Source organism: Primulina eburnea, chromosome 10 (assembly GCF_022965805.1).
Source record: "Primulina eburnea isolate SZY01 chromosome 10, ASM2296580v1, whole genome shotgun sequence".
Taxonomy (NCBI): domain Eukaryota; kingdom Viridiplantae; phylum Streptophyta; class Magnoliopsida; order Lamiales; family Gesneriaceae; genus Primulina; species Primulina eburnea.
This window is the reverse complement of record NC_133110.1, coordinates 3,310,603-3,337,246: the sequence shown is the minus strand read 5'-3', so window position 1 is coordinate 3,337,246 and position 26,644 is coordinate 3,310,603. Positions and strand designations below refer to the sequence as shown.

The window sequence follows — 26,644 nt, the reverse complement described above, 5'->3', positions numbered from 1 at the left end:
GGAGTTTTTAAAAGATAAAAAATATTATTATTGGAAATTAATTTTTATAAAATTTTATTTTACAATTAAATAAGGGTTAAAAGTCCCAATTTAACTATATTAAGTAGGCTCAATTGCTCCTAAATTTGAAAGCCCAAAACCTAAGTCCATTATAATGCAAAATAAAATTTATAAAAGAGAGACTGGGTATTTTTAAAGCTAGCAGCCAAACACAACACACACAACATTAAATTTCAAAATTAGGAGAGGAGGAAAAACAAGGAGTCATCGTCACACATTCGTCCTTCCTCGTACCCCGCTGACGATCACGTATTCGAGCGTTCTAAAATGAAAAGGCATACCAAACCTTTTTGACGCATCATTCAAACCATAATATGCTTGTTTTTATTATTTTGCATGAAAAATACTTGTGTTCGATTACTTTTACGATAGAATGATTATATATAAAGTTTTGACGATTTTACGCTTGTTTGTTAAACGTTATGATTTATAAGGGTTAGGCTGCCAACTTGGGATGATTTATGGGTAGAACATGGACAATTTAAGATAGAGTAGAGTGCTGGAATCGAAGATGGCAAGGGAAAATGCACCTAGGGTTTTCTAGTATTGCCGATGGGAAGATGGTCGGCTAGGTAGATTGGCACCATGCATGGCTCGGTAAGGGCTGGACTAGGTGGTCGTGCTGGGCATGGTCAAGGGTTGGGAAGAGTTCCAGCAGGGTTTGGACTCGAGATCAGCGGCTGGGAAAGAGTCCTTGTGAGTTAGGACTCCACCATGCACGCACATGGAGCCTGCGGCTATGAGGGCTTGTGGCTCGGTAGAGGCTTGGATAGGGTGGGGTCTTGGCAGTGTCCCAGGGTGGTACAGAGAGGGTCATGAGGGTCTGGGCTTGAGGGTGGCTCGAGCAAAGGGTCCTAGTTGAGTGGGAAACTCATAGGCGCTTATGGAGGGATACACACGGCTCTTGTTCTCGTGCAGAGTTGCAGCGTGGTTAGGGGCTCGGGCTGGGTTCGTTTGGGTCTGAGCATGGTTCGAGGAAGGTGAGGGTTAGAGGGGATCTGTGGTTAATTAGTCACGTGAGTCCTAGAGTGAATAGGAATCCAACAAAATCAAGCTGATTGAAGGATGATCATCTCCAAATATAACTTAGTAGGCACCGCACCCTTGCTTATATTTCATGGTGGGCTTTAGGATGCATGAAAGTAAAAATACTATAAAAGATCATATATTTGGTCATTTATTAATTAGTCGTAGTTTCTTGGAACCCAACTCGACTACATGTGTCGTCAAGAAAACGATTAACTATTATTATTATTAGTTTCATGTCGTCAAGTAATTTTTTCCATTATTTCAGCCTTGTTTGAATTATATGGCATGGTTTACAATATAAGTATTAGATTTTTGGAGCATTATATCGAGGGGTGTATTTAGGATTTTGTCTGTATAAGTTCTTATGAGACTGTTTCACATGTCAATTTTGTTACACGAATATTGAACATGTCCCGACAGTTGAAAAAATATTAATTTCACAGCATGAATGAATTAGATTGATCCATCTTATGGATATATTTAATTTTTTTGTCTATGATAGCTTGATTTTTATATTAAAAAGTTCATTGATAAGATGGATATAGATAATTTTTTGTCTATGATGCTTGATTTTTATATCAAAAAGTTCATTGATAAAAAATCTGACATTTTAAGTTTAAGATATGTATGTCATCGGTGTTTTTATAACCGGACCATTCAACAACCTTTAAATAACGGTTCAACCGGACGGACGTACATGAATACTGTTATATTAAATAAAATAATAATATAATTGAGAATTTAAATTTTAAGGAATATGTATATATATAATAAAAAATATATATGCCAAATTTTAAAATTCAAACAAAACAAACACACACACACACACACAGACACAGATATATATATATATATATATATATATATATATATATATATAACCTCAATACTACATAGTATTTTTAACAAATTTCAAAATCCAAATAATTATATATGTAATATAAACAAAAATAAAATTTAAATTTTTTGAAATAATTAAGGAGAGGCTAGTCAGAAGATGTGAAAATCGTCAGAGAAGCAACAAAAGATGTAAAAGTGTGAAATGAGAAAAATCGATCGCTATATATAGATGCATTCAGATTTGCTATAATTCCATATTTGCTTGATATTAATGCATTCAGGTGTTCTTACACAAAAAAACATACTCTATCATTATACTTTCTTTCGCATAAACACTTGACTGACTTGAGCATTGGAGTAGAGATGCCGAAAAATCTTCTGGCGCTCCACTAACGTTATTTGCTCTTTTAAGTGTGAAAACTCTTCACCCCAGGTATATTTCTCATCCGAATTCCAGTGGTCCCGAGCCGAAATCTACCCGACGAAGTGTAATTGTCCGCTAAACTCAACCCGATTCACCTTATCGACATCACTCATTGTTGGTAGTAGTTCAACCCTTTTATTTCATAGATAAATGGGTATCGAGAGTCATAGTGACCGAGCAGTCGAGTGGCCTCTCGTGACCTAGGATATTCGTTAACATTGAAGTTCGAGGATGAAAATGGCTTCACATTGATTGGTCGGTACAAACTAGTATTAATATTAATTTAATTTAATAAAATCGTATATATAGGTTTGTGTTTTGTGATAAATAAAAATTAATTATTTAATCGTTCTAAAACTAGAATTATATTTGTCCTCATTATGTAAATTTATTGGTATTTTATTTAAATCAATAAAATGGACAAGTATTCGTATAATTTGAACAATAGATCAATTCTTTATTTGTTGATAATATGAACCGACATTAACATAAACTAATTTTTTTTTATATAATATAACATTGTTCAAGTCCGACCGTCCTGTTGAATCGTTTTTTAGAGGTCGTTGACTAGTCCGATAATGAAAATACTGATGACACATATATCTTAAACTTAAACCATCAGATTTCTTATCAATGGACATTTTAATATAAAAGTCAAGCATCAAATTCAAAAGATTGTCTATATCTATATCTATATCTATAAGATGAGTCTATCTAGTCAATTTCTGCAGTGAAAAATAATATTTTATCAACTGTCGGTTAGATAAGAGATTCGTTTAACAAAATTGACTCGTGAAACAATCTCATAAGAGTTTGTGTAAACAAAATCTTGACTACATCCCTCGGTATAATGCTCCATAAATCTAATACTTTAAATTGTAAACCATGCCATATAATTCAAGACAAAAACTTGTGTGAGACGGTCTCACGGGTCGTATTTGTGAGACAGCTCTCTTATTTGGGTCACCCATGAAAAAGTATTACTTTTTATGTTAAGAGTATTATTTTTTATTGTGAATATGAGTAGGGTTGACCCGTCTCACTGACAGATTATGATCCGTGAGACGTTCTCATATAACACCTACTCATAATTCAAACCCGGCTGAAATAATCGAGAACAACTAAAACACCGCACACGGATTAGTTTAAAAAATGATCCAATTGACAGGTCCGAATCATATTGGGCCGATATATGGCTACTTGTGTTTTCTTTTTTAAAAAAGCCAAGGCTTGATAAAATGGCTGCCTTGTAACCCAAATCCCGTAACCTAAATCTTTAATCTATTCATCATTTTGCTCGGCCCTTCAACGACAGCAGCCTCTGTCAACCACGGATCCTTTATTTTTCTCGAGTATACTTTTATTTTTCCTAAAGATTGCTTTCGTTAAATATTTTTTTTTAATGATTTGATCATTTGGGCTGTTTTTTTTTTTTTTCAGAGTTGGCACGCCGGGGACTCTCAATGTGGTTCTTCGGGTATGATTTGTGATTGTGCTCCTCTTCTTTACGTGGTTGTTTATCATCGTCCTGTTTTTTTATATTATGAGATGCAATTGATTTTCTCTTGGTTACCCCGTACTGGAATTTTTATTAAAAGATACAGTAATGAACATCCTGAGGTTTGTGCTTATTAAGCAATCTTTCAAGCCCTATCATTTTGTGTTTGTTTTGTATTTTTGTTATTGGATATTAACTAGTTAACACTGAACCCACATTTGTATGATTTATTTTGTGGGCATTGGTCATTGTCCCATGATAGGATAGAATTGTACATGTAGCAAGATCTTACCACTTAAATGAAGTGATAGTAATGTCCACACAGGTAGGATTTCATCTACCCATTTGTATTAGTTAATAATAATGATTGCACTCTTCATTCACATATATAAGGCTTAGTTCTACTTCATTTTTGCTTTCAATTCAGTTGCATCAGACTTTGATGATTGAGTTGAAGTTATTTTTCTTCTCATCTGAACGCGTTCTGTTATTTTTGGCTATGTTTCATAGAAAACATTTTGTTACGGGATACAAGACAAATTTTGCCGCGGGCTTCGTGCGTGCGACGCTGATTGATGTATTGTATGTAATTCAATCGTTACTTGCTATTCTCGTTGTCGTCTTCGTTATTTTTGTTATGATCTTTAACATGCCCACTAAATATTTGCAGGGTTCAAGAACTTTGGTATGTAATCTTGTGTTTGAAGTTTTTCCAATTCTTGTGAAGTTTGAGGTCCCTTAGTTCTGATAGATGCTTCGTTTTTCAACAGTAGCAGATGTGAAAGGATACTAGATCTTGAGAGATACAGGTTTGAGTTACAGATAGTTTTTTGTATTATTTCTTTCCATGAAAAGCACTTTTCATCCCTTTTTTGCTTGTTATATCGTTTCGTCATTGTTTTCTAATTACGCAAACTTAAGGGAAAAGCTTGCCGAGGTGTACATGATAAAACAAAGGTACAGCTAATTCTATAAGGCTGATCTGGCCCTAATCTATCTTGTTAAATTTTTTCCCGACTGTTGTATCCGTAAGATGAATAAAAACATGGTCTTTTGTGTAATTGTGATTTAGGGACATGGTGGATGAGAAGAGATAATAAATTTCGCGTTGGAGAATCTTTTTCGTATGTGGTGAAAAAGTTACGCTCATTCTTGCATATATTTCCTTCTCTTCCCGATATTGTCTGATCTTCAACATATATGTGGATTCTAATCGATCTTTCTGAAACGAGCTTGAGAAATATCAATCTTTTGTTGGTTTAATTTTGTCTTCAATAACAGCTTCTTTCAGTTTCCAAGTGGTATAAATGCGAAATAAGCTTCTATCTTAATCAACTCAACCGTAGCAAGCTCTAACTTGGACTCACACCCAGTTCCCTCAACTTTTCTTTTCTTCACTTTTATCTTCTATATTTTTATGTATGTTGGACATTTGGATGGTGTTGTTTTGGAATTGAAACGTGAGTTATTTTGTATGTCATGTGTTGGCTGGCTAGCTATTATTGTTGTTGTTGTAATGTGATCGATTGGGATTGATTTATATATTTTCAAAATTTTTACTATTTTACTACTACATTATGTTTGGTTGAATGAAAATTGAGATTCGAATGGGAATTTAATTTTGATGTTAAATATATGGATATATATTTTTTTTGTTGGGATATAAATTAGCCTGTCAAGATTGTAACAGGTTCGGGTTAACCCGATTCCTTAAATTTGTTATTTTTTTATTTATGAGCAAAAAATTAAAATAACATTATAGAATATATGATGATTTTCCCTATTAATGTAATAAATGAAAGAAATAATGAATTTTAAAAAAAATTAAATTAAGGAAGTATTATTTATTTTTCAAGTTATAATTGCTAAAAACCTAGTTTAGTTTTATCATAAATTGTTATTACAAAAATCCATTTTCCAAAAACAGTATGGATTTTTGAGGTTCTCGCAAAACCCATCCTGATTAGTCATGTGTTTTCATTAGGCTGGATTTAGTGGGACATATTTTTACCATATTTTTGTTGTTATTAGTATGGTTTACAATTACCATTGACTCGTGAAAGCTATTAAAAAAGTTTACATTTATTTTAGACAAAATGTCAATTTTTTGTATCAATTATAGTTAATTTTCTATGAACCGACGATGAATTTTAGTTGTTATCGTCGAAATCATATAATTAAATCGATTATATATTTTAAAATTTTAAACCTCAAGGTTTATAGAGTCGAAATTAAACTTAAACTAATTTGACGTCGAACTAAGTGTGGCTTTTGCACGAGGAAAACTTCCCTATATTTCACTTCTTCATTTATAATATTGGGAATAAATTCCTCATAATTTCAAAATCTACAAAAATATAAAGCAGTGATCATTGGTTGGTTGAGACTTGAGTGTTTTCTGAATTTGATTTTATGGATTTATCGTAAACTTAGTATATGTTAGAGGATTACTCATCAGTTAAAAATCATTAACCGAATAATTTATTTCACTTTCGATAGTCTATTTCCTTCACTAATTGTAGAGCCAACAAATCTTAATCGATTTTTTTTTTCGTTAGAACAAATTAGGAGATCAGAAGTGTAGAAGAATTTGACTTAAATCTTATACTTTTTTTCACATCCCAAATTACTAAAATTCATGGTGTATCCAAAAATCTGATGAAAATACTCATGAACTTGAAAAATATGCATAAAAAAAGTTAGAATTTTTATTTAACGAGTGTTATTATGCATTAACTACCTTTTGAAGAGTCCAATCGTGCTTAATCTGACAAACTGGCTGATTGATAACATATTACAATATTTTGATGCTCAAAAGTGCCAAAACAAGCACAAGAAAAGAGAAGCCAATAAAAGGACACGTTTGAGAGATTTTGTAGCCCATTGTTAGTATCTGTTAGTAATTAGTTAATGTGCAGAAAAGTCGTATTTTTGCTTTAAGGTTTTTGGGCTCTTAGTAATTACATTGACATCGATTGTCACGTCATCCGCGACGCGACGAGATTAAAGTTGGTTGCCTCCAAACTGCATATGTTGCTTCCTCACAAAAACTAGCTGACATCTTCAGAAAAAGATTGAGTAAAGATCAACACTATTTTCTCTTGTTCAAGCTTAGTGTACAGAACCTGTTCTGTTCCAAGCACTAAGCTTGGAGGGGGCGTGTTAGTATATGTTAGTAATTAGATAACGTACAGAAAAGTCGCATCTTTATTTTAACGTTTTTGGACTCCTATATAACGGGGCTTGTACAAACGTTCCATAATTCAATTCAATACATCGAGATTTATCATTTTACCTCCCAAGCGGTTGTCTTTTAACACCCATAACACATGCTTTGATTTACATTTACTTCCATTCGTGCTCCTGAATGAACCCACAGCTTTGGTTGCTCCAACCCTTAGAATAAACTGGTGGTAGATGGTAGCAATGGCGGCTCCGATGAAGGGTCCAAGCCAGAAAATTCACTGTAAAATGTCGATTCGAAAAACATAAATAAAGAACGTGCTAAATTAATATAAATTGGTATTTTATAACATTTTCTTGATTACTTTAACTTGTTAATCGCCAAACTTTTAAATGGTTTCTGATCGAGTACATAGTTAAATACCTGATCATCCGAAGCTCCGGGTTGGGTTGATACGGTTCCCTGATATCGAGATAGTCAGCCAAATGAACCATGAACACGACAAACCCAATGGGAAGTGGTGCTAGAACCTGCAGCCGAGTTCAAAACATGAACATCAATCCACTTGACGAACTAGATTCGAAACAAAAAATTTGGGTTCGAAGGATCATGTATTCACGAATGTGCCGTTGATCTCAGCTGCCAGACCAGTTCTTTGCTATAGCCATCGTTCAAATGTTGGCGCCTCCCCCTTATCGAACATTGATGGACTTTTGGAAAGCCTTCACGAGCCCACATCAGCAGATGGCTCCCAAGCATCAAGCCACCATTAGAGAATGGCGTGGACCAGCTACACTTTACGAGCCAGGGACAACCCGAACGTTACCGCCGGGTGGATGTGCCCTCCTGCAGACATCAACTACAATCAATCAACATATTCTTGATAATTTACAGCTTGTTAGAAAATGCTTTGTCCTAAAACTCGAGCTAATTGGAAGTAGGCCAATAACTAAATATGTAATCAACTCCTAAGTAACACTCTCTTACCATAAATTTCAAATAATTAGTAATTTTAAGAAAAATTGCATATAAAAATTATAATATTTTTAATGGATGTCAAAATTTGAAAGTCGAGCCCAACAAAATACATAAGCCCAACACATCTGGGGAAAAACATTTTTAATACTGCTAAACTTAATTAGTTTACATAAAAATCAGAATTATGTAAGGCAATAAATATTATACCCTACACGAACCGGAAATGCAGCGTTGCAGTAAACAAGGATGGAGATCATGCTACCAAAGGCCCAACCAATTCCGAGAATGTCAATGCCGCAGCACTGATCGGCGGCGCTCTTGCTGCTGTACCCAATGACACGCTGCAAAAAAAAAAAAAAAAAATCAGATATTAGCGAAGGTTTATACAAAAACCGTCGCATATAAAAATATTTGTGACGGTTTTATTGAAACCATCGCAAATATTAGCGACGTTTTATAAAACGTCGATGATTAGCGACGGTATAACAAAAAACATCGCTGATTAGCGACGATTTAAGATAAATCGTCGTCAATTAGCGACATTGCAAACGGTTTTTCAAAAACCCGTCGCCGATTTAACTGGACGACGGTTTTAAAAACCGTCGTCTATTAGCGAGAGTTTAAATAAACTGTCGCCAATTGCGACGGTACCGTCAGAGAAACCGTCGCTAAATTGTCTATAAATTTGGGCATTTCGATCCATTTTATCACGCATCTTCATCTATGTAATATATTTTTCTCTCTTTGAGCAATTTTGTTGTTTACTTATTATCGGAAGATTTAATTGTTTCATACATTATTTATAAATTTGAAAATCATTAATTTAAATGAGTTGAATAGATTATTTAAATATTTGTATAAATAATTTTAAAAATAAATTTTATTTTAAGAAATTATAAAACAACATTTTTTTTTATAAAAACGAAACAATTAACGACAGAATATAAAAACAATCGTCACTAATTAACGACGATTTTTGAAGAAATTGTCGCTAAGTGGGCGACGATTTTTGTCTAAACCGTCGCTAATTTAGCGACGATTTAGTTTCACAAAACCTTCGCTAATTAGCGACACGTTTTGAGAAACCGACACAATATTTAGCGACGATAACTTTAGCGACGTCGTTGAAAACCATCGCTAATGTCATTAGCAAAGGTTTATTCCGTCGCACAAACCGTCACTAAGTTTTTTTTTTTTTTGTGACAGTCAACACAGTAATGTACAAGGACAAAAGAGTAGCAATGAACTCAAAAATTATCGCCATGTAAAATAACTACTTCCCCAGCTCCTTTGTGTCGACCATCGGAGCCGACGTCGGGTCGTGGTAGTCCCTGGAGGAGAATTCGGTGGCGCTAGATTAGACATCATTTGCTATTTGTACAAATTATCCTTGTTTTTTGTCAAAGAATGAATGGAAAAACAGGTGAATTTTGTTGTTTTTCTGAGTGGCGATGAGTGCGCATGGGGATGGAGTCGAGGGATATTTATGTGGGAAGGAGGAGAGAATGATATAATTATCTGGATTAAAATTTGCCTTCCCATTGAATTATGAGCAAGTCGGTATTTATTTATTTAACCTTGATCAAATTTTCGATTCGAGTGTATTTTTAATACACTGTGGAGAATTAATTTTTGAGGGATTTTCTATTTAAAAAAAGGTTTCCTACAAACTACCATAATAAACTTTTACACTATGTTGATATATATATATATATATATATATATATATATAGAACTTAAAATAAATGATTATAGTAAAAATAAATATTTTATCAAATAAACGAGTACTTTAAAGAATATTTAGAAGCTATGTTCGGTGTGGTAAGCTAGTGTTCGCCAAAATACCGCACAAAAATCCCTCTCAAACATGTTTTCACAAAAGTTGATATTAATAAAAGATAAAACATTATGGCTAGTACGGATGCGTCTAACGAACCTACGCGGTTGGGAAGAAAATGGAGCGATAAAACTGTTCATTATAACCACCGGATGTACTGCTGATTTGAAAATTAATCCATTATAATTTTTTTAGAAATATCTTCATTTCTTCTGGTTTCTATTCTTCCTTCATTATTTCTTCTTATTTGTTGCACTTTCCATCGTTCTTTGCGATAAGCTTCCACCAAAATCAATTCCATAGTAATACATGGGTCTACGGACCGATGGGAAAATGGATACCTCGTTTCTTCACCACGCCTCCGCCGCCGACGCAGGTGAGTGTTAATTATGTTGTTTATTTTAAAAAATCACGGCCACTCATTATCATTTCTCATCATACGTTGTTAGATTAATTTTGGTGATCACATTATCTGGGCACGTCGCCCCCGACGGGTTGTTCGAGCCCAGATTTATACCATATAAAATGTTGGCTTTCTTCTGTCTTGCCTTGGGTGGAACTACATACTGGTACCATCGTAAACGTAAGAAGGAAATGGAGGAGTTTAGAAAATGGGTCAAAGGCTACGCTGTTGGGCAGAAAATGGAGCGATAAAACTGTACACTGTCACCATCGGATGTACTACTGATTCGAAAATTAATCCACTATAATTTTTTCAGAAATATCTTCATTTCTTCTGGTTTCTATTCTTCTTTCATTGTTTTTCTTATTTTCTGCACTTTCCATCGTTCTTTGCAATGAGCTTCCACCAAAATAAATTCCATAGTAATACTTGGGTCTACGATATGGGAATATGGATACTTCGTATCTCCACCACGCCCCCCCTCCGCCTATGCTGCCGACGCATGTGAGTGTTATTTATGTTGTTTATTTTAAAAAATCACGGCCACACATTCTCGTTTCTCATCATACGTTGTTAGATTAAATTTTGTGATCACATTATCTGGGTACGTCGCCCCAACGGGTTGTTCGAGCCCAGATTTATACCATATAAAATGTTGGCTTTCTTCTGCCTTGCCTTGGGTGGGACTACATACTGGTATCATCGTAAACATAAGAAGGAAATGGAGGAGTTTAGAAAATGGGTCAAAGACTACGGTGTTGGGCAGAAAATGGAGCAATAAAACTGTACACTATCACCACCGGATGTACTACTGATTTGAAAATTAATCCAATATAATTTTTTCAGAAATATCTTCATGGCTTCTGGTTTCTATTCTTCTTTCATTGTTTCATCTTATTTGTTGCACTTTCAATCGTTCTTTGCAATGAGCTTCCACCAAAATCAATTTCATAGTAATACTTGAGTCTACGGACCTATGAGAATATGGATACCTCGTTTCTCCACCACGCCCCCCTCCGCCTACGCTGCCGACGCAGATGAGTGTTATTTATGTTGTTTATTTTAAAAAATCAAGGCCACTCATTCTCGTTTCTCATCATACGTTTTTTGATTAATTTTGGTGATCACATTATCTGGGTTCGTCGCCCCAATGAGTTGTTCGAGCCTATATTTATCTTGGCTTGGGTGGGACTACATACTGGTACCATCGTAAACGTAAGAATGAAATGGAGGCATTCAGAAAATGGGTCAAAGGCTACGCTGTTGGGCAGAAAATGGAGCGATAAAACTGTTCAGTATCACCATCGGATGTACTACTGATTTGAAAATTAATCCATTATAATTTTTTCAGAAATATCTTCATTTCTTCTGTTTTCTGTTCTTCTTTCATTGTTTCTTCTTATTTGCTGCACTTTCCATCGTTATTTGCGATGAGCTTCTACCAAAATCAATTCCATAGTAATACATGGGTCTACGGACCGATGGGAATATGGATATCTCGTTTCTCTACCACTCCTACGCCGCCGACGCAGTTGAGTGTTATTTATGTTGTTTATTTTAAAAAATCACGGCCACTCATTCTCGTTTCTCATCATACGTTGTTAGATTAATTTTGGTGATCACATTATCAGGGCTCGTCGCCCCCAACGGGTTGTTCGAGCCCAGATTTATACCATATAAAATGTTGGCTTTCTTTCTAGCTTGCCTTGGGTGGGACTAGATACTGGTACCATCGTAAACGTAAGAAGGAAATGGAGGAGTTTAGAAAATAGGTCAAAGGCTACGCTGTTGGGCAGAAAATAGAGCGATAAAACTGTTTACTATCACCACCGGATGTACTACTGCTTTGAAAATTAATCCACTATAATTTTTTCAGAAATATCTTCATTTTTTCTGGTTTTCTATTCTTCTTTCATTGTTTCTTCTTATTTGCTGCACTTTCAATCGTTCTTTGCGATGAGCTTCTACCAAAATCAATTCCATAATAATACACGGGTCTACGGACCTATGGGAATATGGATACCTCGTTTCTCCACCACGCCCCCCCACTCCCTACGCTGCCGACGAAAGTGAGTGTAATCTATGTTGTTTATTTTAAAAAATCACGGCCACTCATTCTTGTTTCTCATCATACGTTGTTAGATTAATTTTGGTGATCACATTATCAGGGCTCGTCGCCCCAACGGGTTGTTCGAGCCTAGATTTATACCCTATAAAATGTTGGCTTTCTTCTGGCTTGCCTTGGGTGGGACTAGATACTGATACTGTCGTAAACGTAAGAAAGAAATGGAGGAGTTTAGAAAATGGGTCAAAGGCTACGCTGTTGGCCAGAAAATGGAGCGATAAAACTGTTCACTATCACCACCGGATGTACTACTGATTTGAAAATTAATCCATTATAATTTTTTCAGAAATATCTTCATTTCTTCTGGTTTTCTATTCTTATTTCATTGTTTCTTCTTATTTTCTGCACTTTCCATCGTTATTTGCGATGAGCTTACACCAAAATCAATTCCATTGTAATACATGGGTCTACGGACCGATGGGAATATAGATATCTCGTTTCTCCACCACTCCTATGCCGTCGACGCAGGTGAGTGTTATTTATGTTGTTTATTTTAAAAAATCACGGCCACTCATTCTCGTTTCTCATCATACGTTGTTAGATTAATTTCGGTGATCACATTATCAAGGCTCGTCGCCCCAACGGGTTGTTCGAGCCTAGATTTATACCATATAAAATGTTGGCTTTCTTTCTAGCTTGCCTTGGGTGGGACTAGATACTGGTACCATCGTAAACGTAAGAAGGAAATGGAGGAGTTTAGAAAATAGGTCAAAGGCTACGCTGTTGGGCAGAAAATGGAGCGATAAAACTTTTCACTATCACCACCGGATGTACTACTGATTTGAAAATTAATCCACTATAATTTTTTCAGAAATATCTTCATTTCTTCTGGTTTTCTATTCTTCTTTCATTGTTTCCTCTTATTTGCTGCACTTTCAATCGTTCTTTGCCATGAGCTTCCACCAAAATCAATTACATCGTAATACATGAGTCTACGGACCTATGGGAATATGGATACCTCGTTTCTCTACCATTCCCCCCTCTCCACTACGCCTCCGACACATGTGAGTGTTATTTATTATGTTTATTTTAAAAAATCAAGAAGAAAACCAACATTTTATATGGTACCAGTATCTAGTCCCACCGGAGGTAAGCAAGAAGAAAACCAACATTTTATATGGTATAAATCTGGGCTTAAAAAACACGTTGGGGCGACGAACCCAGATAATGTGATCACCAAAATTAATCTAACAACGTATGATGAGAAACGAGAATGAGTGGCTGTGATTTTTTAAAATAAACAACATAAATATCACTCACCTGCGTCGGCGGCTTAGGCGGAGGCGGAGAAACGAGGTATCCATATTCTCATCGTTCCGGAGACCCATGTGTTACTATGGAATTGATTTTGGTGGAAGCTCATCGCAAAGAACGATGGACAGTGCTGCAAATAAGAAGAAACAATGAAAGAAGAATAGAAAACCAGAAGAAATGAAGATGTTTCTAAAAAAAATTATAGTGGATTAATTTTCAAATCAGTAGTACATCCGGTGGTGATAGTAAACAGTTTTATCGCTCTATTTTCTGCCCAACATAGTAACCTTTGACCCATTTTTTAAACTCCTCCATTTCATTATTACGTTTACGATGGTACCAGTATGTAGTCTCATCCAAGGCAAGCAAGAAGAAAGCCAACATTTTATAGGGTATAAATCTAGGCTCGAACAACCCGTTGGGGCGACGAACTCAGATAATGTGATCACCAAAATTAATCTAACAACGTATGATGAGAAACGAGAATGAGTGGCCTGTGATTTTTTAAAATAAACAACTTAAATAACACTCACTTGTGTCGGCAGCGTAGGGAGTGGGGGGGCGTGGTGGAGAAACGAGGTATCCATATTCCCATAGGTCCGTAGACCCAAGTATTACTATGGAATTTATTTTGGTGGAAGCTCATGGCAAAGAACGATTGAAAGTGCGGCAAATAAGAAAAACAATGAAAGAAAAATATAAAACCAGAAGAAATGAAGATATTTATGAAAAAATTATAGTGGATTAATTTTCAAATCAGTAGTACATCCGGTGGTGATAATGTACAGTTTTATCGCTCCATTTTCTGCCCAACAGCGTAGCCTTTGACCCATTTTCTATACTCCTCCATTTCCTTCTTACGTTTACGATGGTACCAGTATGTAGTCCTACCCAAGGCAAGCCAGAAGAAAGCCAACATTTTATAGTGTATAAATATTGGCTCGAACAACCCGTTGGGACGACGAACCTAGATAATGTGATCACCAAAATTAATCTAAGAACGTATGATGAGAAACGAGAATGAGTGGCCTTGATTTTTTAAAATAAACATAATAAATAACACTCACATGTGTCGGCGGCATAGGCGGAGGCGGAGGCGTAGTGGAAATGCAATTTTCCCAAAAAAGCTATGTATTGTGAAATTTCGCTAGCATACCCAAAGAAGAATTCAGATTCTTGTGGAGATAATTTCAATTCAATGCAAGTTTCCGAGTAAGTAAGATCACGCACAATTCATATGCAGGCGTCACAGTATCAGACGGAGGTTTTGCTTTCATTCTAAAACACAAAGGAAGCCAAACCATCATTAAATAGTGCAAAATCAAACACACCTGCTAGCATCTGATGTTTGATACAAAATTAAACAAGAAGTGTGCATGACTTCGCACCCAACGATGGAGATACCCTCGTTGGTTTCATTTCTAGGCTAAAATAATGAAAGATACACATTACAATTGATTTGAAAGGAGAGGCTAACTACATATCTCCGAACTTCGTATTGTAGAAAACTCAGTGAACAAAATATGATATTTGCAGCTGTTAAAACACATCAATGGCCTCATCAAATCTTTGAGTCCCAGTCAAAATAAAAACAAGAGGTCACACTAACGAAACCACATCATATAGAATTCGGGAGACTCGATGATGCAAGAAAAATTGCGTTGGGGATAATTTTAAGGCAGATTCAAGATCATGTACAGGTAACATTTGAGAAAAAAATGAGAAAAGTTATGTATGCACCATACCTTCTGAGTCCATGGGATTTCTCAAACTCTAAGTAAGCTAAAAGGAAATAGATGAAAAATTTGTGAGAAAAAACAGTGGTGGGAAGATATATTATAACTTCAACAAAACATTGGAAGTCTTTTTCAAAAGATCGTGTAAAATATTTTAACCACATCACAGAGAAGGGACAAAGCCAGGCTAAAAAGTATGGTAATGAATATGTATCTGCTATTAATTAACTATGACAAAAGTAGTTAAAATTGTAACCTGATAGCTCTCTTTTTGGCTTCATGTTCGACTACCGTGTCTCTATAAATAAATTAAAAAAAATAACTCTGTGTATTAGAACTCGTAGAGCAAATCTTTTTCAAAACTAGATTATATTGTGCAACAAATTTTTTTTTTAAACATAATATTTACAGTATAGCCAACCTTACAATTTCATAGAGAGTGAAAACAGCACATGCAGTGAAGCCACCTGAAGCAAATCCTGGAATCGATAGAAGATGTTTTAAGAAGAATGAAATTGAGGGGAAAACACAAAGAAGTGGAAACTAAATGGCAGTAGAAAATAGGAGGATACACAGAAAAATCAATCGGAGGATGCAGCATAATTTTGCATATCTTCTTACCAAGGTTTCATGATTTCAATTTCATCTACGAGAGAACCTATAGCTATCAAGAATTATCAAGAACCATGAAGCTTCAATATCGAACCTTAAATCAAAATCAAATATTAAGGTTCGCTAATTAATTCTACAAAGTTGACGTTTTCCATTTCAATCTAAAAAAATAAAAAGAAAAAGAAAAATCAATGGAAGATTAAAACAGAATTTCGCTTACCAGGATGCCTGAACAGTCTCATCTTCAGGTGGTCGGGGGAGAGAAGAGGAGCGAGTCTAGGGTAAGTGTCTGGAATCTGCGGGGCCTTTGAAGAAGATAGATGGGCCCACTTGATTCGGGCCGAGCCATATTTTGAACATGTTTAGTGAGTTTTGGTTCATGAAATATTTAAAATTTGATGAGAGAGCTAATTTTTGCTTCCATGAACGGAAAATAATAAAGATCTTAAAGTTTACCTTGGAAACAGACCCAAAACCTCCCTCACCAATCTTGTTCTTGAACCCCGAGTCGCAGTTTCGAGTTCACTGTATGAGAAAACATGAAATTTTGGTTTTGAGATTGTTTGGACGTGTTAATCTTCTATTGCATTGGCTGCTAAAGTATACGGGGAGGATTTGAAACATCTTAAAATAGAAGAAATCAGTTTCTTGCTTGACTGTGTGTTTGGTTTTATATGTTAATTGTTTTTTGGACTTGGGCATATTTTCTTTTGTAAAAATGCATTCAAGATCAAGATCCACAATCTATACTATTATTTTCTACTTTCTTTTCAAAAAAAGTATCTCAATATGTTGTTTGCGTATGATATTCACGGGGAATTTAGAGTCCGATTCAGGAGGGTGTCCTGGCGTAGTCTCTCCGACGCTCAAGTCAAAGACTGAGGATATGGATAGAGAGTAGCTAAGGGTGATGCTGAAAAATAATATAGTGAATTCAATGAACTGAATACTCAAACTGGTATTTATATTTATAGTGTATTTTTGTAAATGACCATTGATTTAATTCCAAAATCCCTAAATACTAATTAATGCCAAGAAATTGTTCATCAAGTTTAATTTGTACTAAATCTGCAAATAATTTTTTCCCTTTTGAGATTTTACAATGGGATGGGGGTGGGGCGAGTTATGCTTTAACATGAATTTGATGAAGAAGACACTTTTTTATTTTGACGATGAAAGATATCATATTATAAATGTTAAAAACAATTTATAAGGCTAACTTACTTAAACGGGACAGTACATTTTATATGTTTAAGGGAAATTAATTTTTGGTATCGTGACTCATTCGTTTGCCGTTTCTTTGTCATAATATAGGTTACTATACGGTGAGAATGTCCATAATCATATAATCAATTTCTGATTATATGTCAATATTTTTTGATGTCATGTATATATTAATAATTTAATGAAACTGGACTAAAATAAAAAATAATAAATCAGTGGACTTTGATAGTAAATTAAATCAGACCAAAAACTAAAAAAACTCAAATTACATGACACAAAACTAACAAAAAAAACCATCTAAATTTTTTATTTTTTTACCAAATTAATCTAACAACGTATGAGGAGAAATGAGAATGAGTGGCCGTGATTTTTTAAAATAAACAACATAAATAACACTCACCGGCGTCGGCGGCGTAGGCGTTGTGGAGAAACGAGGTATCCATATTCCCATCGGTCTGTAGATCCATGTATTACTATGGAATTGATTTTGATGGAAGATCTTCACAAAGAACGATTGAAAGTGCAGCAAATAAGAAGAAACAATGAAAGAAGAATAGAAAACCAGAAGAAATGAAGATATTTCTAAAAAATTATAGTGGATTAATTTTCAAATCAGTAGTACATCCGGTGGTGATAGTGAACAGTTTTATCGCTCCATTTTCTGCCCAACAACGTAGCCTTTGACCCATTTTCTAAACTCCTCCATTTCCTTTTTACGTTTACGATGGTATCCGTATCTAGTCCCACCCAAGGCAAGACAGAAGAAAGCCAACATTTTATAGAAAATAAATCTGGGCTCGAACAACCCGCTGGAGCGTCGAACCTAGATAATGTGATCACCAAAATTAATCTAACAACGTATGATGAGAAACGAGAATAAGTGGCCTTGATTTTTTAAAATAAACAACATAAATAACACTCACATGCGTCGGCGGCATAGGAGTGGTGGAGAAACGAGGTATCCATATTTTCATCGGTCCGTAGACCCATGTATTACTATGGAATTGATTTTGGTGGAAGCTAATCGCAAAGAACGATGGATAGTGCAGCAAATAAGAAGAAACAATGAAAGAACAATAGAAAACCAGAAGAAATGAAGATATTTCAAAAAATTATATTGGATTAATTTTCAAATCAGTAGTACATCCGGTGGTGATAGTGAACAGTTTTATTGCTCCATTTTCTGCCCAACAGCGTAGCCTTTGAACCATTTATAAACTCCTCCATTTCTTTTTTACGTTTACGATGGTACCGGTATCTAGTCCCACCCAAGGCAAGCCAGAAGAAAGTCAACATTTTATATGGTACAAATCTGGGCTCGAACAACCCGTTGGGGCGACGAACCCAGATAATGTGATCACCAAAATTAATCTAACAACGTATGATGAGAAACGAGAATGAGTGACCGTGATTTTTTAAAATAAACATTATAAATAAAGCTCACCTACGTCAGCCGCGTAGGCGGGGGGGGGGGGGGGGGGGGATGCGTGGTGGAGAAACGAGGTATCCATATTCCCATCGGTCCGTAGACCCATGTATTACTATGGAATTGATTTCGGTGGAAGCTCATCGCAAACAACGATGGAAAGTGTAGCAAATAAGAAGAAACAATGAAAGAAGAATAGAAAACCAGAAGAAATGAAGATGTTTCTAAAATAATTATAGTGGATTCAGTAGTACATACGGTGGTGATAGTGAACAGTTTTATCGCTCCATTTTCTGCCCAACAACGTAGCTTTTGACCCATTTTTTAAACTCCTGCATTTCCTTCTTACGTTTACGATGGTACCAGTATGTAGTCCCACCCGAGGCAAGCCAGGAGAAAGCCAACATTTTATAGGGTATAAATCTAGGCTCGAACAACCCGTTGGGGCGACGAACCTATATGATGTGATCACCAAAATTATCTAACAACGTATGACGAGAAACAAGAATGAGTGGCCGTGATTTTTTAAAATAAACAACATAAATAACACTCAACTGCATTGGAGGTGGAGGCGTAGTGGAGAAACGAGGTATCCATATTCTCATCGGTCCGTAGACCCATGCATTATTATGGAATTGATTTTGGTGGAAGCTCATCGCAAACAACGATGGAAAGTGCAGCAAATAGGAAGAAACAATGAAAGAAGAATAGAAAACCAGAAGAAATGAAGATGTTTCTAAAAAAATTATAGTGGATTTGTAAGTATATCTGGTGGTGACAGTGAACAGTTTTATCGCTCCATTTTCTGCCCAACAGCGTAGCCTTTGAACCATTTTCTAAACTCCTCCATTTCTTTTTTACGTTTACGATGGTACCAGTATCTAGTCCCACCCAAGGCAAGCCAGAAGAAAGCCAATATTTTATATGGTATAAATCTGGGCTCGAACAACCCGTTGGGGCTACGAACCCCAGATAACGTGACTACCAAAATTAATCTAACAACGTATGATGAGAATGAGAATGAGTGGCCGTGATTTTTTAAAATAAACAACAAAAATAACACTCACTTGCGTCGGTGATTGAGTAACGTATGTATGTTATTTTTCTGGTGATTGAGGTCTATAAAAATTGCATATATTGATTCTTTTGATTTTTTTTATTCATCTCTTCTTTCTTTTATGATTTACAAAAATAGTATAATTTTTTTTTGTGCTTTTACCATATAAGGGCATAATATTTTAGTTATCTATGAATATGAATGACTATAATAGATGAACATAAACCGATCCAAATCGATAACATCGTAATAATTTTTTTAAGTAGCGAGATTTTTCTTTGATATAAAAATATTTTTTATTTTACACACAGTTTGGTTCAAATTTTTATCTAAACACAAACCGAATCCCATAGAAATGCACACACATAACGAGCCATAGTTCATACGTACCCAACCCATGAAACAAAATAACTCACGTTCCACAACACCATCCAAAAGTCCGACGTATATATTTAAAAGCGAAGAAAGAAGAGTTAATGAACTGAATAAATTCCTACGATAAAAGCAGGAATGATTGAAATTCCTCTGCAATAACAACTATACGAGAAAGATTAATCAAGCAAGCACTGTGCTTAATGTTTTCAGGAATACTGTTTACTTAATCAACTTCACACCAGTTAACTCTTGTAAATTCCACCCCCCACATTAAGGAAATACGTGCATATGTAAATGTGAAAAAAGAAACCAAGAAAACGGTTTTGAAAATTGTAGCAATCAACAACAAATTTACCTCAATAAACCCAGGCCACAATGCTTTGGATCCAGCTTTTTACCTTCGAATTTCTTGCCTCTTGGAGTGTCAAATGTTTATTGACCTTTTTCAACTGTTGATTAGTCTCCGTGAGCTGATTATATGTCTCTTTTAGTTCTCCCTCCGCCTGTCCGAGACCTTGAATGAGGTCTTCAACACCGCCTTTTACCCATTTTCTAAACTCCATTATTTCTTTCTTTTCTTTACGATGATACCAGTATTTTGTCCCCCCATAAACAAGCCAGAAAATGGCCAACATTTTAGAGGGAATCAATCTGGGCTCGAACACCCCGCTGGGGCGACGAACCCAGATAATATGATCATCGAAATTAATCTAATGAGAAATGAGAACGAGCTAGTGACCGTGACTTTCTAAAATAAAAAACAACAGTACTAACACTCACCTGCGTCGGCCGAGGCGGAGGCGTTGCGGGAAAACGAGGGATCCATATCCACGTAGATCGGCAGAACCATTTTCGATTTCGGTGAAAATGAACGAAGCAAAAAACACGCAGAAAAACAATGGAAGAAGAAGAGAAAACGAGAGGAAATGAAATATTTTCTAAAAAATTATAACGGATTCAAATCAGTAGTAGTGGTGATAGGGAACACTTTATCGCTTCATTTTCTGCCCGCCCATAGGTGCGTCAGACCATCAGTAGCCATAATGGTTTTTTTTTTGTTTTATCTTTTATTAATATCAACTTTTGCCAAAACATGTTTGAGAGGGGTTTTTTGTGGGGTATTTTTGGCGAACACCAGCTTACCACACCGAACATAGCTTCTAAATATTCTTTAAATTACTCTTTTCATTGATAAAGTATTTATTTTTTTACTATAAATATTTTATTTGAAATTTAAAAGTAAAAAAAATAACATAGTGTAATAGTTTATTATGGTAGTTTGTAGGAGACCTTTTTATAGAAAATCCCTCAAAAATTAATTCTCCACCGTGTATTAAAATACACTCAAATCGAAAATTTAATATGCTCAAAGTAAATAATACCATACAATTGTGTAAAGATATGTCTTCCATTGTACAATATTATTGTTTGTTATGGATGATTTACATGCATGAATACAAGTTCTATATTTGTTTGCTACCATGACACTGTATATTTTCTGACTTGTCATGCATGAATACAAGTTCTATATTTGTTTGCTACCATGGCACTGTATATTTTCCGACTTGTCAGGTTCATATGTCGGGCTCTGGGGATTTGATAAAGTAAATAATTAAATTTTTGGTTAATTATTTATATTTATAGTGTATTTTTGTAAATGACCATTGATTTAATTCCAAAATCCCTAAATACTAATTAATGCCAAGAAATTGTTCATCAAGTTTAATTTGTACTAAATCTGCAAATAATTTTTTCCCTTTTGAGATTTTACAATGGGATGGGGGTGGGGTGAGTTATGCTTTAACATGAATTTGATGAAGAAGACACTTTTTTATTTTGACGATGAAAGATATCATATTATAAATGTTAAAAACAATTTATAAGGCTAACTTACTTAAACGGGACAGTACATTTTATATGTTTAAGGGAAATTAATTTTTGGTATCGTGACTCATTCGTTTGCCGTTTCTTTGTCATAATATAGGTTACTATACGGTGAGAATGTCCATAATCATATAATCAATTTCTGATTATATGTCAATATTTTTTGATGTCATGTATATATTAATAATTTAATGAAACTGGACTAAAATAAAAAATAATAAATCAGTGGACTTTGATAGTAAATTAAATCAGACCAAAAACTAAAAAAACTCAAATTACATGACACAAAACTAACAAAAAAAACCATCTAAATTTTTTATTTTTTTACCAAATTAATCTAACAACGTATGAGGAGAAACGAGAATGAGTGGCCGTGATTTTTTAAAATAAACAACATAAATAACACTCACCGGCGTCGGCGGCGTAGGCGTTGTGGAGAAACGAGGTATCCATATTCCCATCGGTCTGTAGATCCATGTATTACTATGGAATTGATTTTGATGGAAGATCTTCACAAAGAACGATTGAAAGTGCAGCAAATAAGAAGAAACAATGAAAGAAGAATAGAAAACCAGAAGAAATGAAGATATTTCTAAAAAATTATAGTGGATTAATTTTCAAATCAGTAGTACATCCGGTGGTGATAGTGAACAGTTTTATCGCTCCATTTTCTGCCCAACAACGTAGCCTTTGACCCATTTTCTAAACTCCTCCATTTCCTTTTTACGTTTACGATGGTATCCGTATCTAGTCCCACCCAAGGCAAGACAGAAGAAAGCCAACATTTTATAGAAAATAAATCTGGGCTCGAACAACCCGCTGGAGCGTCGAACCTAGATAATGTGATCACCAAAATTAATCTAACAACGTATGATGAGAAACGAGAATAAGTGGCCTTGATTTTTTAAAATAAACAACATAAATAACACTCACATGCGTCGGCGGCATAGGAGTGGTGGAGAAACGAGGTATCCATATTTTCATCGGTCCGTAGACCCATGTATTACTATGGAATTGATTTTGGTGGAAGCTAATCGCAAAGAACGATGGATAGTGCAGCAAATAAGAAGAAACAATGAAAGAACAATAGAAAACCAGAAGAAATGAAGATATTTCAAAAAATTATATTGGATTAATTTTCAAATCAGTAGTACATCCGGTGGTGATAGTGAACAGTTTTATTGCTCCATTTTCTGCCCAACAGCGTAGCCTTTGAACCATTTATAAACTCCTCCATTTCTTTTTTACGTTTACGATGGTACCGGTATCTAGTCCCACCCAAGGCAAGCCAGAAGAAAGTCAACATTTTATATGGTACAAATCTGGGCTCGAACAACCCGTTGGGGCGACGAACCCAGATAATGTGATCACCAAAATTAATCTAACAACGTATGATGAGAAACGAGAATGAGTGACCGTGATTTTTTAAAATAAACATTATAAATAAAGCTCACCTACGTCAGCCGCGTAGGCGGGGGGGGGGGGGGGGGGGGGGGGGGGGGGGGGGATGCGTGGTGGAGAAACGAGGTATCCATATTCCCATCGGTCCGTAGACCCATGTATTACTATGGAATTGATTTCGGTGGAAGCTCATCGCAAACAACGATGGAAAGTGTAGCAAATAAGAAGAAACAATGAAAGAAGAATAGAAAACCAGAAGAAATGAAGATGTTTCTAAAATAATTATAGTGGATTCAGTAGTACATACGGTGGTGATAGTGAACAGTTTTATCGCTCCATTTTCTGCCCAACAACGTAGCTTTTGACCCATTTTTTAAACTCCTGCATTTCCTTCTTACGTTTACGATGGTACCAGTATGTAGTCCCACCCGAGGCAAGCCAGGAGAAAACCAACATTTTATAGGGTATAAATCTAGGCTCGAACAACCCGTTGGGGCGACGAACCTATATGATGTGATCACCAAAATTATCTAACAACGTATGACGAGAAACAAGAATGAGTGGCCGTGATTTTTTAAAATAAACAACATAAATAACACTCAACTGCATTGGAGGTGGAGGCGTAGTGGAGAAACGAGGTATCCATATTCTCATCGGTCTGTAGACCCATGCATTATTATGGAATTGATTTTGGTGGAAGCTCATCGCAAACAACGATGGAAAGTGCAGCAAATAGGAAGAAACAATGAAAGAAGAATAGAAAACCAGAAGAAATGAAGATGTTTCTAAAAAAATTATAGTGGATTTGTAAGTATATCTGGTGGTGACAGTGAACAGTTTTATCGCTCCATTTTCTGCCCAACAGCGTAGCCTTTGAACCATTTTCTAAACTCCTCCATTTCTTTTTTACGTTTACGATGGTACCAGTATCTAGTCCCACCCAAGGCAAGCCAGAAGAAAGCCAATATTTTATATGGTATAAATCTGGGCTCGAACAACCCGTTGGGGCTACGAACCCCAGATAACGTGACTACCAAAATTAATCTAACAACGTATGATGAGAATGAGAATGAGTGGCCGTGATTTTTTAAAATAAACAACAAAAATAACACTCACTTGCGTCGGTGATTGAGTAACGTATGTATGTTATTTTTCTGGTGATTGAGGTCTATAAAAATTGCATATATTGATTCTTTTGATTTTTTTTATTCATCTCTTCTTTCTTTTATGATTTACAAAAATAGTATAATTTTTTTTTGTGCTTTTACCATATAAGGGCATAATATTTTAGTTATCTATGAATATGAATGACTATAATAGATGAACATAAACCGATCCAAATCGATAACATCGTAATAATTTTTTTAAGTAGCGAGATTTTTCTTTGATATAAAAATATTTTTTATTTTACACACAGTTTGGTTCAAATTTTTATCTAAACACAAACCGAATCCCATAGAAATGCACACACATAACGAGCCATAGTTCATACGTACCCAACCCATGAAACAAAATAACTCACGTTCCACAACACCATCCAAAAGTCCGACGTATATATTTAAAAGCGAAGAAAGAAGAGTTAATGAACTGAATAAATTCCTACGATAAAAGCAGGAATGATTGAAATTCCTCTGCAATAACAACTATACGAGAAAGATTAATCAAGCAAGCACTGTGCTTAATGTTTTCAGGAATACTGTTTACTTAATCAACTTCACACCAGTTAACTCTTGTAAATTCCACCCCCCACATTAAGGAAATACGTGCATATGTAAATGTGAAAAAAGAAACCAAGAAAACGGTTTTGAAAATTGTAGCAATCAACAACAAATTTACCTCAATAAACCCAGGCCACAATGCTTTGGATCCAGCTTTTTACCTTCGAATTTCTTGCCTCTTGGAGTGTCAAATGTTTATTGACCTTTTTCAACTGTTGATTAGTCTCCGTGAGCTGATTATATGTCTCTTTTAGTTCTCCCTCCGCCTGTCCGAGACCTTGAATGAGGTCTTCAACACCGCCTTTTACCCATTTTCTAAACTCCATTATTTCTTTCTTTTCTTTACGATGATACCAGTATTTTGTCCCCCCATAAACAAGCCAGAAAATGGCCAACATTTTAGAGGGAATCAATCTGGGCTCGAACACCCCGCTGGGGCGACGAACCCAGATAATATGATCATCGAAATTAATCTAATGAGAAATGAGAACGAGCTAGTGACCGTGACTTTCTAAAATAAAAAACAACAGTACTAACACTCACCTGCGTCGGCCGAGGCGGAGGCGTTGTGGGAAAACGAGGGATCCATATCCACGTAGATCGGCAGAACCATTTTCGATTTCGGTGAAAATGAACGAAGCAAAAAACACGCAGAAAAACAATGGAAGAAGAAGAGAAAACGAGAGGAAATGAAATATTTTCTAAAAAATTATAACGGATTCAAATCAGTAGTAGTGGTGATAGGGAACACTTTATCGCTTCATTTTCTGCCCGCCCATAGGTGCGTCAGACCATCAGTAGCCATAATGGTTTTTTTTTTTGTTTTATCTTTTATTAATATCAACTTTTGCCAAAACATGTTTGAGAGGGGTTTTTTGTGCGGTATTTTTGGCGAACACCAGCTTACCACACCGAACATAGCTTCTAAATATTCTTTAAATTACTCTTTTCATTGATAAAGTATTTATTTTTTTACTATAAATATTTTATTTGAAATTTAAAAGTAAAAAAAATAACATAGTGTAATAGTTTATTATGGTAGTTTGTAGGAGACCTTTTTATAGAAAATCCCTCAAAAATTAATTCTCCACAGTGTATTAAAATACACTCAAATCGAAAATTTAATATGCTCAAAGTAAATAATACCATACAATTGTGTAAAGATATGTCTTCCATTGTACAATATTATTGTTTGTTATGGATGATTTACATGCATGAATACAAGTTCTATATTTGTTTGCTACCATGACACTGTATATTTTCTGACTTGTCATGCATGAATACAAGTTCTATATTTGTTTGCTACCATGGCACTGTATATTTTCCGACTTGTCAGGTTCATATGTCGGGCTCTGGGGATTTGATAAAGTAAATAATTAAATTTTTGGTTAATTATTTATATTTATAGTGTATTTTTGTAAATGACCATTGATTTAATTCCAAAATCCCTAAATACTAATTAATGCCAAGAAATTGTTCATCAAGTTTAATTTGTACTAAATCTGCAAATAATTTTTTCCCTTTTGAGATTTTACAATGGGATGGGGGTGGGGCGAGTTATGCTTTAACATGAATTTGA

At 35.2% G+C, this 26,644-nt stretch overlaps 3 long non-coding RNA genes and 1 pseudogene across 7 annotated transcripts; 1 reads left to right on the top strand and 3 right to left on the bottom strand.

The window, feature by feature from the left end:
- Positions 1–3,588: 3,588 nt before the first annotated feature.
- On the top strand, positions 3,589–5,202 carry LOC140842555 (uncharacterized). Of its 5 annotated transcripts, XR_012120437.1 has the most exons (7): positions 3,589–3,705; positions 3,794–3,830; positions 4,362–4,448; positions 4,622–4,660; positions 4,773–4,808; positions 4,924–4,975; positions 5,133–5,202. It is a non-coding gene; the product is annotated as an uncharacterized lncRNA (long non-coding RNA). The 5 variants fall into 5 exon arrangements; XR_012120436.1 differs by having other exon boundaries at positions 4,622–4,808; positions 4,924–4,958; XR_012120435.1 differs by having other exon boundaries at positions 4,622–4,808.
- Positions 5,203–7,114: 1,912 nt separating this feature from the next.
- On the bottom strand, positions 7,115–13,706 carry LOC140803690 (probable aquaporin PIP2-5; annotated as a pseudogene).
- A 1,177-nt stretch (positions 13,707–14,883) lies between these two features.
- LOC140803577 (uncharacterized) lies at positions 14,884–15,407 on the bottom strand. Its single transcript, XR_012111908.1, has 2 exons — positions 15,378–15,407; positions 14,884–15,168 (listed from the first exon to the last, which is right to left on the bottom strand). It is a non-coding gene; the product is annotated as an uncharacterized lncRNA (long non-coding RNA).
- Positions 15,407–16,304, bottom strand: LOC140803576 (uncharacterized). The gene is made up of 3 exons (XR_012111907.1): positions 16,201–16,304; positions 15,790–15,847; positions 15,407–15,666 (listed from the first exon to the last, which is right to left on the bottom strand). It is a non-coding gene; the product is annotated as an uncharacterized lncRNA (long non-coding RNA).
- Between the last annotated feature and the right edge of the window lie 10,340 nt (positions 16,305–26,644).